Consider the following 12,898-nt stretch of genomic DNA (forward strand, 5'->3'; position numbering starts at 1 on the left):
TTGGGGGAGGAAGATAGATCAATATTGGAGGGGTCACTAGGGGAACAGGAGATAAAGGACGCAATTGGGAGGGTGCACTTTGGGGAAGGTGGCAGGACCGGAAGGGTTGCCAGTGGAGTATTGTAAGACATTTAGGGAAAAATTGGCGCTGCTGATGGTGGGGATGTTTGAGGAGGCGATAGGGAAGGGGGTGCTGCCACAGACTTTGGGACAGGCTTCGATCTCCATGCTGCTGAGAAGGATAAGGATCCAACAGAGTGTGGGTCGTACAATCCTAAATCGCTACTGAATGTGGGTGCGAAGATATTGGTGAAGGTGCTGGAGGCTAATTTGGAGGGATGCCTCCCAAAGGTGATAGGGGAGAACCAGACGAGGTTCATGAAAGGTAGGCAGCTATTTTTGAATATTAGGAGGGTGTTAAATGTGATTATGACGCCGGCGGAGGGAAAGAAGACAGATGATGGTTGCGCTGGACGCAGAAAGGGTATTTGATCGGGTAGAGTGGGGGTATTTGATTGCGGTGTTAGAGCGGTTTGGGATCAGGGCAAGATTTGTGGAGTGGGTACGGTTATTGTATAGGGAACCAAGGGAAAATGTCCACACAAACTATGAGTTTTGGGCATTTTGCTCTGCACCAGGGACCAGGCAGGATGTTCTATGTCCCCTCTGTTATTTACGATAGCGATTGAGACTTTGGCCAGAGTGCTGCGGAATTTGGGGGTGTGGACCGGAATAATGCAGGGGAGTTGGAATAAAGGGTGTATCTGTACGTGGATGATTTATTATTGTACGTGTCAGAGCCAAGAGAGTTGATGGGGAGTATGCTGCAGCTTCTCCGAATGTTTGGGTCCTTTTCAGGGTATAAATTAAACCTAGAAAAAGGTGAATACATTGTGGTGTCCCGGGTGGGGGGTGGGGGGTGGGGGGGGGGGGGGTGGGGGGGGGGGGGGGGGGGGGTAGGACGGTAACCCACTTTTGATATCTGGGGGTGCAGGTAGCGCAAGACTGGGGAGAGCTCCATAGGTATAATCTTACTAGCTTGGTGGGGAGGGAAAGGTGGATTTGGCACGGTGGAATGGTCTCCCTCTGTAGCTGGCAGGTAGGGTGCAGGCAGTTAAAATGAATGTGCTGCAGCGTTTTTGTTTATATTTCGGTGCCTGTCGATCTTTTTACCAAAGGCATTTTTTAAGGAGTGGATAAGTTGATCACCTTGTTTATTTGGAGGGGAGGCGGTGGGGGGAACTTAGCCAAGGTTTGGAAGGTACTTCTGCAGAGAGGACAGCAGGCAGGGGGGTTGGGCCTCCCGAATGTATTGTACTGTTGCTGGGTGGCAAATGCTGAAAAAATGAGGAGCTGGGTTGGAGGGGGAGGGTGTCCCATTGGGTAGGAATGGAGGAACGAGTGTGCAGGGGGTCGGCGCTGAGGGCGTTGGCAACAGCGCCGCTCCCGATGGCCCCCGGTAAATATTCTGGGAGTCCAGTGGTGGTGGCAACGCTGAAGATTTGGAGGCAATTGAGGCAGCACTGTAAGTTGTGGGCGGGGTCAAGAGAGATACCGATTCAGGGGAAACCATAGCCAGGGAAGTTGGGAGGTTTCAGAGATGGGAGAAGAGGATAGTCAAGGTATTAAAGGACCTGTTCCTGGGAGGTCATTTTGCGAGGCTTGAGGAGTTGGAGAAATATGGACTGGGGCAAGGGGAAGTATTTAGATACCTGCAGCTCCGAGACTTTGCCAGAAAGGAGGTTCAGAGCTTCCCGATAGCGCTAGCCTTACGATGTTGGAAGAGGTATTGATGACAGGGGATTGGAGAGGGAGTGGTGTTGGCGATTTATGGGAGTATTTTGGGGAGGACAAAGTACTCTTGGAGGGGATTAAAGCTAAGTGGGAGGAAGAGTTGGAGGAAGTTATGGAAGACGGTCTGTGGTGTGAGGTGCTCCGGAGAGTAAATACCTCAATCCCGTGCGCACGGTTGGGGCTGATAGTTGATGGTCATGTATTGTGTGCACCTCACGAGGGTGAGGATGAGCCGACTCTTTGAGTGGGTGGAGGATGTGTGTGAGTGCAGTGGGAGGAACCCCACAAACCATGTAGATATGCTTTGGTCCTGCAAGAAGCTGGAGGGGTACAAGAGGGAGGTTTTTTAAGGTCATCTCGGCGGTGGTGCATGTGAGTTTGGAACCAGGGCCCCTAGAAGCCATTTTCAGGGTGTCGGACCAGCCCGGGCTGCAGGCGGGTGTGGCAACAGATGTTTTAGCCTTCGTCCTGCTGATTGCCCGGAGGCGGGTCCTACTGGGGTGGAGGTCAGCTTCTCCGCCCTGTGCCTCAGCTTGGTGGGAGGGCCGCCTGGAATTTCTGAAGCTTGAGGTGAAGTTTGAGCTGAGGGGGAGGATGGAAAGGTTCTAAAATTCATGGGCATTGTTTAGCTTGCACTTTCAAAAATTGAATGCACAGGGCGGTATGTGGCACAGTGCTTAGAACTACTGTATACGGCGGTGTGAACCCGGGTTCAATCCCAGCCCTGGGTCACTGTTCGTGAGGAGTTTGAACATTCTCCCCATGTCTACGTGGGTTTCACCCCCACAACCCAAAGATGTGCAGACTAGGTGGATTGGCCACGCTAAATTGCCCCTTAATTGGAAACAAAAAATTGGGTACTCTAAATTTCTTTAAAAAAGGATTGGGTGCCATTGAACATTAGGGAGGGAGAGGCTATTGAGGTGGTGGGGATGGGGGGAGGGTGGGGGGGGGGGGGGGGGGGGGGGCGGTGTTGAGCACATTGTTTATTGTGTATGGGATGACCGTTCATTCTCTTTTGGTCTTTTTATTTTGTTGTATTTGGAATGTATGGGTGATGTTTGGGTATGTTTGTTGAAGGGGATGCTGGTTGGAGGATTGATACTTTATTTGTTATTGTTGGTTTTCTTTTGTTGTGTATTTGAAAATGTGGAAAATGAATTCAGGCTCCCCCCCGGTGAACACCTTTAGGTACATGCAAGTAAGGGTGTTTGTCAGGTGGCGGGGTTCCCCCTGCTGCCGCCACGTGGGGTCCAGGTCAGGGTGCTCTCGGGGGTATGGGTTGGAGAGGGGAGGATCTCGGAAGTGTACCAGGTGATGCAGGAGGTAGACGAGGCCTCGGTGGAGGAGCTGAAAGATAAATGGGAGGAGGAGCTGGGTGAGGAGATTGAGGACGGGACGTGGGCGGATGCCCTAGAAAGGGTGTCCTCTTCATGTGCGAGGCTTAGCCTCATACAGTTTAATGTACTGCATAGGGCTCATATGACCGGGACACGGATGAGCCGTTTTTTTAGGACCGAGGACAGGTGTATTAGGTGCTCAGGGAGCCCAGCAAACCATGTCCACATGTTCTGGGCATGCCCAGCTCTGGGGGAATTTTGGAAGGGTGTAGCAAGGACGGTATCGAGGGTGGTAGGATCCAGGGTCAATCCAGGCTGGGGACTCGCAATATTTGGGGTTGCAGTGGAGCCGGCAGTGCAGGAGGCGAAAGAGGCCGGTGTTTTGGCCTTTGCGTCCCTAGTAGCCCGGCGGAGGATTCTTCTTCAGTGGAAGGATGCGAGGCCCCCAAGTGTGGAGGCCTGGGTCAACGATATGGCGGGGTTTATTAAATTGGAGAGGGTGAAATTTGCCCTAAGGGGGTCAGTGCAGGGATTTTTCAGGAGATGGCAACCATTCCTAGGGGTCAGAGTATTCAGCGATATTGATTTTGGACCATGCGCCACATTGGGTGGATGTGGTTCTGGAGATGGGGGTGCCTCAGAGGCGGGATGTGGGGCTGTTATGGGTTTTGCGATAAGATTGGGAAGGTGATCGAGAAATATGTGGTGTTTAATTGCACAGGGGATGTTTCGCAGTCGGTGCTGTGGGAGGCTCTGGAAGTAGTAGTAAGGGGGAAGGTGATCTTGTTTAAGGCTAACGTGGAAAAGGGGGAGAGAGGGAGGGGCATCAAAATTGATAGAACAGATGCTGGAGATGGATAGGAGGTGCATGCGGGACCCAGGTCTGGCCTTTTTGGCCAGGAGGAAGGAGCTTCAGGCAATGTTTGGCCGTTTGTCTACAGGGAAAGTGGTGTGCCAGTTGAGAAAGGCATGGGGCTAGTGTATGATCATGGGGAGAAGGCCATGTTGGCTGGCTACCTTCGGAGGGAGGCGGCAGCGAAGGAGATAGTCCATGTGCGGGATAAGATGGGGAAGCTAGTGGTGGCCCCAGAGCAGATCAGTAAGGTTTTTGAAAAGCTCTATGAGAAGTTGTATAGGTCCGAGCCACCGGGAGAGGAGCGAGAGATGAAGGAGTTCCTGGATATGTTCGAGTACCTGAGGTTGGGGGAAGAGGATGGCAGGGCTGGAGGGGCTACAGGGGGAGCAGGAGGCAATTGGGAGGATGCAGTCAGGGAAGACGGCAGGACCAGATAGGTTCTTAGTGCAATATTATAAGCTGTTTAAGGACAAGTTGGTGCCGTTGATGGTGGGATGGTTTGAGGATGCAGTAGGTTTCGGGGTCTTGCCACAGATGTTGGGGCAGGCTTCGATTTCCCTTCTGTTACAGAAAGATATGGACCTGGTGGAGTGTGGGTTGTATAGGCCCATATCCCTACTGAATGTAGATGCCAAGGTATTGGCAAAGATGCTGGTGGCAAGGTTGGAGGGATGTCCCCCGAAGGTTATAGGAGAATATAAGACTGGGTCCGAGAAGGGAAGGCAACATTTTTTGAATGTGAGACGGTTGTTAAATGTGACCACGTCGGCGGCAGAGGGAAAGGAGACGAAGGTGGTGGTGGCACTGGATGCAGGGCAGGCGTTTGATTCGGTAGAATGGGGTTATTTGATGGCGGTATTAGAAAGATTTAGAATTGGGCCGAGGTTCGAGGCATGGGTACGGCTGCTGTATAGGGAGCCAATGGCAAAGTAGTTGCACTAATAAATATGAATTTGGGGTACTTTGCTCTGCACCAGGATACGAAGCAGGGGTGTCCTATGTCCCCCCCCCCCCCCCCCCCCCCGATGATTGCATTGGCTATGGAGCCTTTGGCCATCATGGGAGGGGATAGTGGGGGGGGGGGGGGTGGAGCATAGAGTACCCTTATTTGCTGATGATCTGCTACTGTACATCTCAGAGCCGAGCATGTCAGTGTGGAATATTATGGGGCTGCTCCAAAGATTTGGGTCGTTCTCAGGGTATAAATTGAACTTAAGCAAGAGCGATTATTTTATGGTGCCGTTGTGCTAGGAGTGGGGGGGGCTGCCATTTTGTTTGGCGTCAACCCTCTTTAGGTACTTGGGGTGCTGGTGGGCGGGATTGGGGTGGGCTCCGAAAGTATAATTTTACTAGTTTGGTGGGGAAGGTGAAGGCTGACATGACAAGGTGGGGTAACCTCCCTCTGTTGTTGGCGAGCAAGGTGCAGACGTTAAAATGAATGTGTTACTGGGATTTCTGTTCCTATTTCAGTGCCTGCCAGTTACCAAAATCTTTCTTCAAGGAGGTGGACAAATTGGTCACCTTGTTTATTTTGGGTTGGCCAGGGTTAGGAAGGTGGGCTTCCAGAGACGGCGCCAGGCGGGGGGGCTAGGTCTCCCAAACTTACTGTTATATTACTGGGCGGCAAATGCGGAGAAGGTGCAGGGCTGGATTAAGTGGGGGGGGGGGGGGGGGGGGAGTCCCAATGGGTTAAGATGGAGGAGGACTTAAAAACCTTCTACGAAAAGGAACAAGGACGTACCCACAACCGCCACGACAGTCACTACTAGAGGAATTGCTGCACAAAGCCATTTTAGGCAAAGGGAACTGTGGTCACATGTACGGACGACTGACAGGGAGGGCCGACACACAATTGGACGCGATGAGGGAGAAGTGGGAGGAGGACCTGGGGTTCGAAATAGGGTGGGGACTGCACAGGGTCAGCTCCGCCTCCACATGTATGCAAGGCTTAGCCTAAGGCATCTGAAAGTGGTACATAGAGCCCACTTGGCCAGAACCCAAATGAGCAGGTTCTTCCCGGAAGTGGAGGACAGATGTGAACGGTGCCAAGGAGGCCCAGCCAACCACGGCCACATGTTCGAGTCTTGCACCAGACTTGCTGGGTACTGGACAGCCTTCTTCGAGGCAATGTCCAAAGTGGTGGGGATGAGGATGGAACCATGCCCGAGAGTGGCAGTCTTTGGGGTATCATAACAGCCAGATCTCTTCATGGGGTGGACGGCTGGTGTTCTTGCCTTTGCCTCCCTGATCGCCCGCCGAAGAATCCTGCACAACCGGCGGTCAGTAGTGGTCGCCGAAAGCTGCATACTGGCTGTCCGACCTGTCGATATTTCTCCAAATGGAGGTAATCAAATTAGCCATCCGTGGGTCGGATGATGGCTTACACAGAACATGAGAGACATTCACTCGGCTGTTCCAGGACATATCTGTGCCAACATCTAAGTAGCCAAGGACAAAGGGAGAGTAGCCACGACACAGAAGGGGGGTCCGGGGAAATTAAACCATAAAGGAGAGCCAGGGGCCACAGGAATGTGAGGGGGGTGGTGGTGCAGGAGCAATGACAATGGGAGCCAGGAGGGAAAAAACAGAGGGAAAAGCAGGTGGAGAGGGAGACACAGGGAACCACAATGGCCACAGCACAAGTGGTGAAGGAAAAGACAAAAGAACGAAAAGAAGAAATGATGAAAAACCCATGTAAATAGCTAAACCGATCTCGATATAAATAATTTAAGGCATATTGCCTAGGTGCTCCCTTTCAGAATTCTCATTGTTCTGTTTGTATTTATATTTTGTTACGTATACCAAAAAAAATCAATAAATACATTAAAAAAAGAGATGGAGGCGGGCTCATGTGGGGGTCGCGGTTGTGGGCGCTGGCAATGTCCCCGATGGTACCGGGTGTGGTGATGTGCATCACTATAAATACACAAGGGGTTAATGTAAATACATGGAGACTAGCTAGACACTAGAGGGAGCACCAGAGAGATGACACACAGACACTCATCCAATAGAACAGTTAGATAGGACACGACCAATGGGCATTCACGATACACACAGAGGTGACACGACCACAGGAGGGCATTCCACCAACCCATATATAAAGGACACCACACACATGATCTGCCTCTTTCCAGTGGAGACAGTCAGTGAGTACAGACACAGGGTTGATTCAATATCACTCCCACCACGTGGATTGTAGCAGACTGGTTAGTCAATCTGGGTAGCTATAGTAGGATTAGCAGTAGTGTCGAACCCGAGTAATAGAAGTGTATATAGTTTAATTAACGTGTTGAAGTTATCTCCACGTCTGAACCTTCCGTTGTCAAGTGCACCACAAGGAAGCCGCTTATGCTACACCTAGAGCATAACAAGACATTGTGCCATGAGTGAACTGTTTTAAATCCATATAGCCAAAACTCAGCGTTCAGTGACAACCAGCAACGATACCCAGGCAAGATGTTCGAGATCCCGGTTCCGCAGCAGCTCCAGTGCCAAGGCGATCTCCGCGAAAACTGGCGGGCATTCCGGCAAAGGTTTGAAATCTTCCTGGTAGCAGCCGACCTATAAGTCGTGGCCGATGCTGAAAAGACAGACCTTCTGCTCACCATCACCGGTGCCAAAGCTGAACAGGAACAACTTCCAGGCAGTCCTGGACAAATTCGGCAAATACTGTGAGGAAACCACACTCCAACCAACAAGAAAAGGTAAGAGAAGCGTCAGTACTTACCACGAGGCCGAGATCCCAGAGCAGTGAACAATTTTGATCGGCGGCCATCTTTCTACAGGAACTGCACATGCGCAGTTGCGCAAGAAGCGCGCAAACGGAGAGTTCTGTTTACGCATGCGCGAGAAGCCGCGTATGCGCAATCGCGAAAACGGCCCCCGGTACAGGAACAGCGATTTGCGCATGCACAAACGCATCCTACGTCTGACGTCACATGCGTCATGACATCAGAGGCCCCGGACCATGACCATTTAAAGGGGAAACGTCCCAAATCAAAGAAAAAAATCTCTTAAAGCCGTAAAGCAACCCTCTTTCACCTGGAATGACAGCACGATGCCTCAAATTGAACCAGAAAATGAAATTTACCTCCAAAGAACCCTGCAACAAGCCATTACCTACTCCAAAACTGATGATTCCAACCTTGAATACTTCGATACCGACCTTTATATTTTCTCTGGACCTCGCGAGCCCAATGCCAGCTCCAACGCAAACAGTGAAGATATGGTCCTAGAGGACTACGACTCGGGCAAAGGTTTTTTCATTAAAAATGCGACTCCCGTACTGAATCCGACGTAGACACGGATTCATTCTTCGCATTTGAGGATCTTCAGCCCAGTGTCTACGACATCCCGACTCGTAAGTGCAGGACTATGCTGTGTCCTGAAACCAAGAGACAGAGAGCGGTACAAGCCCACAGGGAGTGGCCTGCTGCCACACAGAGCGGGGTCCACGCATTGCTAAGGGTTCCCGACTCCACGATAGAAGACACACAAGACTCCACACCGCAGTCCTTGCATGAACAAGAAGTGACTCCAGTGTCACAAGCCTCCACTGCGAGCTCGTGGACAGACTCCACAATTGAAGAAACGCAAGACTCCAAAGCGCAGTTCTTGCACACACAAGAAGTGACTCCAATGTCACAAGCCTCCGCGGCGAGCTCGTGGAAAGCCTCCACGATAGAAGCAACACAAGACTCCAACACGCAGTCCTTGCTGGAACAAGACCATGAGGGTCTAGCAATCTCCTCTGACCAACTAGCAGCAGACGATGCAAGTCTGCCATGCTCAAGTAAACAGCAAGAAGACTATGACAGTCTACCACGCCCCAGCGCACAGCAGGATGGACATGATGGTCTATCATGCTCCAGTGAAGAACAAAGCGACGATGACATTCCAAGCCCAAATGAAGAACAACAGCAAGACAATGACGGTCCACCCACATTGTTTGCGCCACCGGATGAAGACTCTGACAATTTACACAACCCAAGTACACAACAAGAAGCTACTGAGGCTCTACCCACGGTATGTGAGACGAGTGACGACAGCATCCCACGCCAGATGTGCAAAGTGACAGACCTCAGCTAGTGTGCACAGAGGCACTTGACGATCACTGTGAGACCACTGGTGACTCTGGTGACACCACGATACTTCCAACCTCATTCGCTCGAACCTCTCCACAAGTCAATGCATTCCTGCATGTTCTGACTCCAGACGTGCATCCTCAAGAAATCTCAGCTGACTCCAGTGAACCTACTAAGACTCCGGACGAGGAGCACCGACAAACCACAACTGACTCGGGTGACACAAACCAGACTCCAGACGGGGAGCATCAACGAACCAACTCAGTTAAAACAGACTGGACTCCAGATGGGGAGCAACCAAACTCTGATTCATGTAAGCCGGACTTTACTCCAGACAGGGAGTGCCGCAACCTCAGTGACGACACTCTCAGGGTGACAGCAGATGCCACAACGACAGGAGATGGATCACTTGACAATTACACTGGGTCAGTAATAACAAGCAGTGGCTACACTCCAAGAGGAATGCACAAATATTCACCACAGCTATATCCACACATTTTTTCCACACCAGCAGTGCGGCCGATGACAGCTTATGCTGGACAAACCCAGTATTCAGGCATGTAGCAGCCAGCAGTCTATGCAGCATCTTCTCAAACAGGCCAGCACTACGGATTGCCCACGAATGGAATCGAGACCGAAGGAGGACTACCGCGCCATCTGTACTACAGACTGGATGCCTTAGTTACAGCCCAGGATTTGCTGCACCCCAGCCTGGCCAGACGGCGTATTCCTATCAGATGCAAGGTTCTAGTTTCACGCCATCACCAGGTATTTATGCGAGCAGCAATTCTGTTTCCAAGTTAACGAGCTTCAACACTTCACATCAGGCTCACCCTTCCTGCACACCATTTGGCCAAAGCCAGCATGTACAGTATTTTCCAACTTCAACATATGGCACATACATGACATCGAATGATACTGTTGATGGCACCTCTTCAACGCCAACACCTTATCAGCTACACGATGCCATCCAACATCACCATCACAAACATCGAAAAAAAGGGACTCCAAATCAGATAGCAAAGTGATTTGACCACTTCTTGGTTCCTGTGGCACCGGGACATTGATGGCGTTCATAACCAAGAGAGACATTTGACCATGATGATTGATGGTTTTTGGACTCGCACGAATGATTTGGACTTATTGTTTCATCACCGTTTCCATGACTTGTATATACCTTAACTTATTTACCTGTTTTGTGTTCAATTTTCTTAGTGTACAGAAAATATGTAACATATAACAAAGGGGGGGATGTGGTGATGTGCATCACTGTAAATACACAAGGGGTTAATGTAAGTACATGGAGACTAGCTAGACACTAGAGGGAGCACCAGAGAGATGACACACAGACACTCATCCAATAGAACAATTAGATAGGACACGCCCAATGGGCATTCACGATACACACAGAGGTGACACGACCACAGGAGGGCATTACATCAACCCATATATAAAGGACACCACACACATGATCTGCCTCTTTCCAGTGGAGATAGTCAGTGAGTATAAACACAGGGTTGATTCAATATCATTCCCACCACGTGGATTGTAGCAGACTGGTTAGTCAGTCTGGGTAGGTATAGTAGGATTAGCAGTAGTGTCGAACCCGAGTAATAGAAGTGTATATAGTTTAATAAACGTGTTGAAGTTATCTCCACGTCTGAAGCTTCCTTTTGTCGTGCACCACAAGGAAGCCGCTTATGCTACACCTAGAGCATAACAAGACACCGGGTAAGTATTCAATGAGTCCGGTGGTGGCGGCCACTTTGAAGCTCTGGAGGAAGTTTCAACAGCACTTTAAGCTGGGGGCCGGGTCAGGGGGGGATGCCGATTAGGGGGAATCATGGGTCCGAGCCAGGGAGGATGGATGCGAGGTTTCGGAGGTAGGGCGAGAAGGGGATTGAGGAAATGAAGGATCTGTTTCTTGGGGGATGATTTGCGAGCTTGGAGGAGCTGAGCGAGAAGTACGGGTTTGCCAGGGGGAAGGGTTTAGGTATCTGCAGGTTCGAGATTTTGCAAGGAAGGTTTTCCCGACCTTGCCGGTAACGGCAGCCTCCTCGCTGTTGAAGGCGGTATCGTCAGCAGGGGGGTTGTATCGGCGATTAATGGAAGGATCCTGGAGGAGGATATGGTGTCCATGGAGGGGGTTACGGTGGGAGGAATAGCTGGGGGCGGCGATGGAAGAGGGGCTGTGGTGTGAGGTGCTGTAAAGGGTGAACGCCTCAACCGCGTGCGTTTGTTCATCATGCACTTTCGGGAGTTGGTTACCGTTGAGGGGGAGATCGGGGGAGGGTTGAGGTTTTCTGGATTTGGGTGGGATAGATTTTTTTATATTGTTGGGGTTGTTCTTGTTTGTCTTTTGTATGATGAAACTGGGTTCAATTAAAATATATTTTTTTAATGTTGGAGCAATATAATTGGGAATGCGCAAGAGGCCACAATTCAAACGTAGATATCTCAGCGAGTTGTGGAGTTGCAGGATACAGAGGTAGGGATGGGGCATGCCATGGAAGGATTTAAGAACAAAAATGGGAATTTAAAAAAATAACATGTTGCTTAACCGGGAGCCACTAAAGGTCAGCAAGTACAGGGGCTGATAGTACTTGCTGTGAATTAAGGCATGAGCAGCAAGTGGTAGAATCTTGGAAAGTAGCCAGGAGCGTAATGGAATAGTCAAGTCTAAAGGCCAGGAAGACATGCACGACGTGCGTTTCAACAGCAGATGAGCTGAGTCAGGGGATAGGTCGAGCGATATTATGGAGATGGCATGAATAGAAGGTCAGACGTTCATCTCAGGATCTTATGTAACACTATGGTTGTGAACAGGTTGGCTTAATCTCAGACAGTTGCCAAGGAGAGGGATTGGAATCGGGCAGTAGGAAGCCGAGTTTGAAATGGGGAGCGAAAACAATGGCTTTAGTTTTCACAATATTTAATTGAAGGAATTTTCTCCTCAGCCAGTACTGGATGTCAGATAAGCAGTCTGATAAGTTAGCAACAATGAAACTCAAGTGAAAAAAAAGCAGACTTTCAACTGGACACATTTTTGTTCTGAGGACATCAGTATTAGGAATGTAGGAGTAAACAACCTCAAAACGTACCTCGAAATTTACAAGTATGTGAATTCAAAAATGCAATAATCAGTAGATAACAGGCTTTTTCACCAGTTCAGCAAACTTCAGGCCAATAGGTTACAGATGCCAAATTTTTTTTTGCCGAGCCATTGCAGAAATGGATTACAGATTATATTTGCAGATCATCACAAAACTCATAAAGCTGCCGTTTCCCAGTTCAAACATTACAAATGTAGTTTTCCATCAAATAACAATGTGGAAACCCGACGCAAGTAGATTCTGAACTTAAATAAAAGCAAAATACCGCAGATGTTGAAAATCTGAAGTAACCAGCTCCGAAGGTCAGTCATGCGGACTCAAAACATCACCTGTTTTTCTCTCCACAGATGTTGTCAGACCTGCTGAGTTTTTCCAGCATTTTCTTTTTATTTCAGATTCTGAACATACCTGATTTCCAACCAGGACAACAAAACTGGATCAGTAGTGGGGGCAAGCTTTGGATCTGAACAAAACGGGGACACAAGAAAAGCAGTAGACAGCCCTTTGAAAACTGATTGCTGCACTTTTGATTTTCCCTTTTAAGTAGGCTAGTGTGGAACTAGCAACATGAAAAAGCTTTTTGATCTCAATTGTCCAGCAAAATTTTATCTGCTGTGAACGTTTCCAACGGCGACTGGAAATTGCTAAATGCACAACACCTCAAATGGAGATGTTCACCACATGGTGATTACATTAAACTTTAAAATTTGA

General features: G+C 49.7%; 1 long non-coding RNA gene across 1 annotated transcript; it reads left to right on the forward strand.

Moving 5' to 3' along the window:
• The first annotated feature begins 12,049 nt into the window (after positions 1-12,049).
• On the forward strand, positions 12,050-12,898 carry LOC119964182. The gene is made up of 2 exons (XR_005460274.1): positions 12,050-12,489; positions 12,583-12,898. It is a non-coding gene; the product is annotated as an uncharacterized LOC119964182 (long non-coding RNA).

Source organism: Scyliorhinus canicula, chromosome 4 (assembly GCF_902713615.1).
Source record: "Scyliorhinus canicula chromosome 4, sScyCan1.1, whole genome shotgun sequence".
Classification (NCBI taxonomy): Eukaryota; Metazoa; Chordata; class Chondrichthyes; order Carcharhiniformes; family Scyliorhinidae; genus Scyliorhinus; species Scyliorhinus canicula.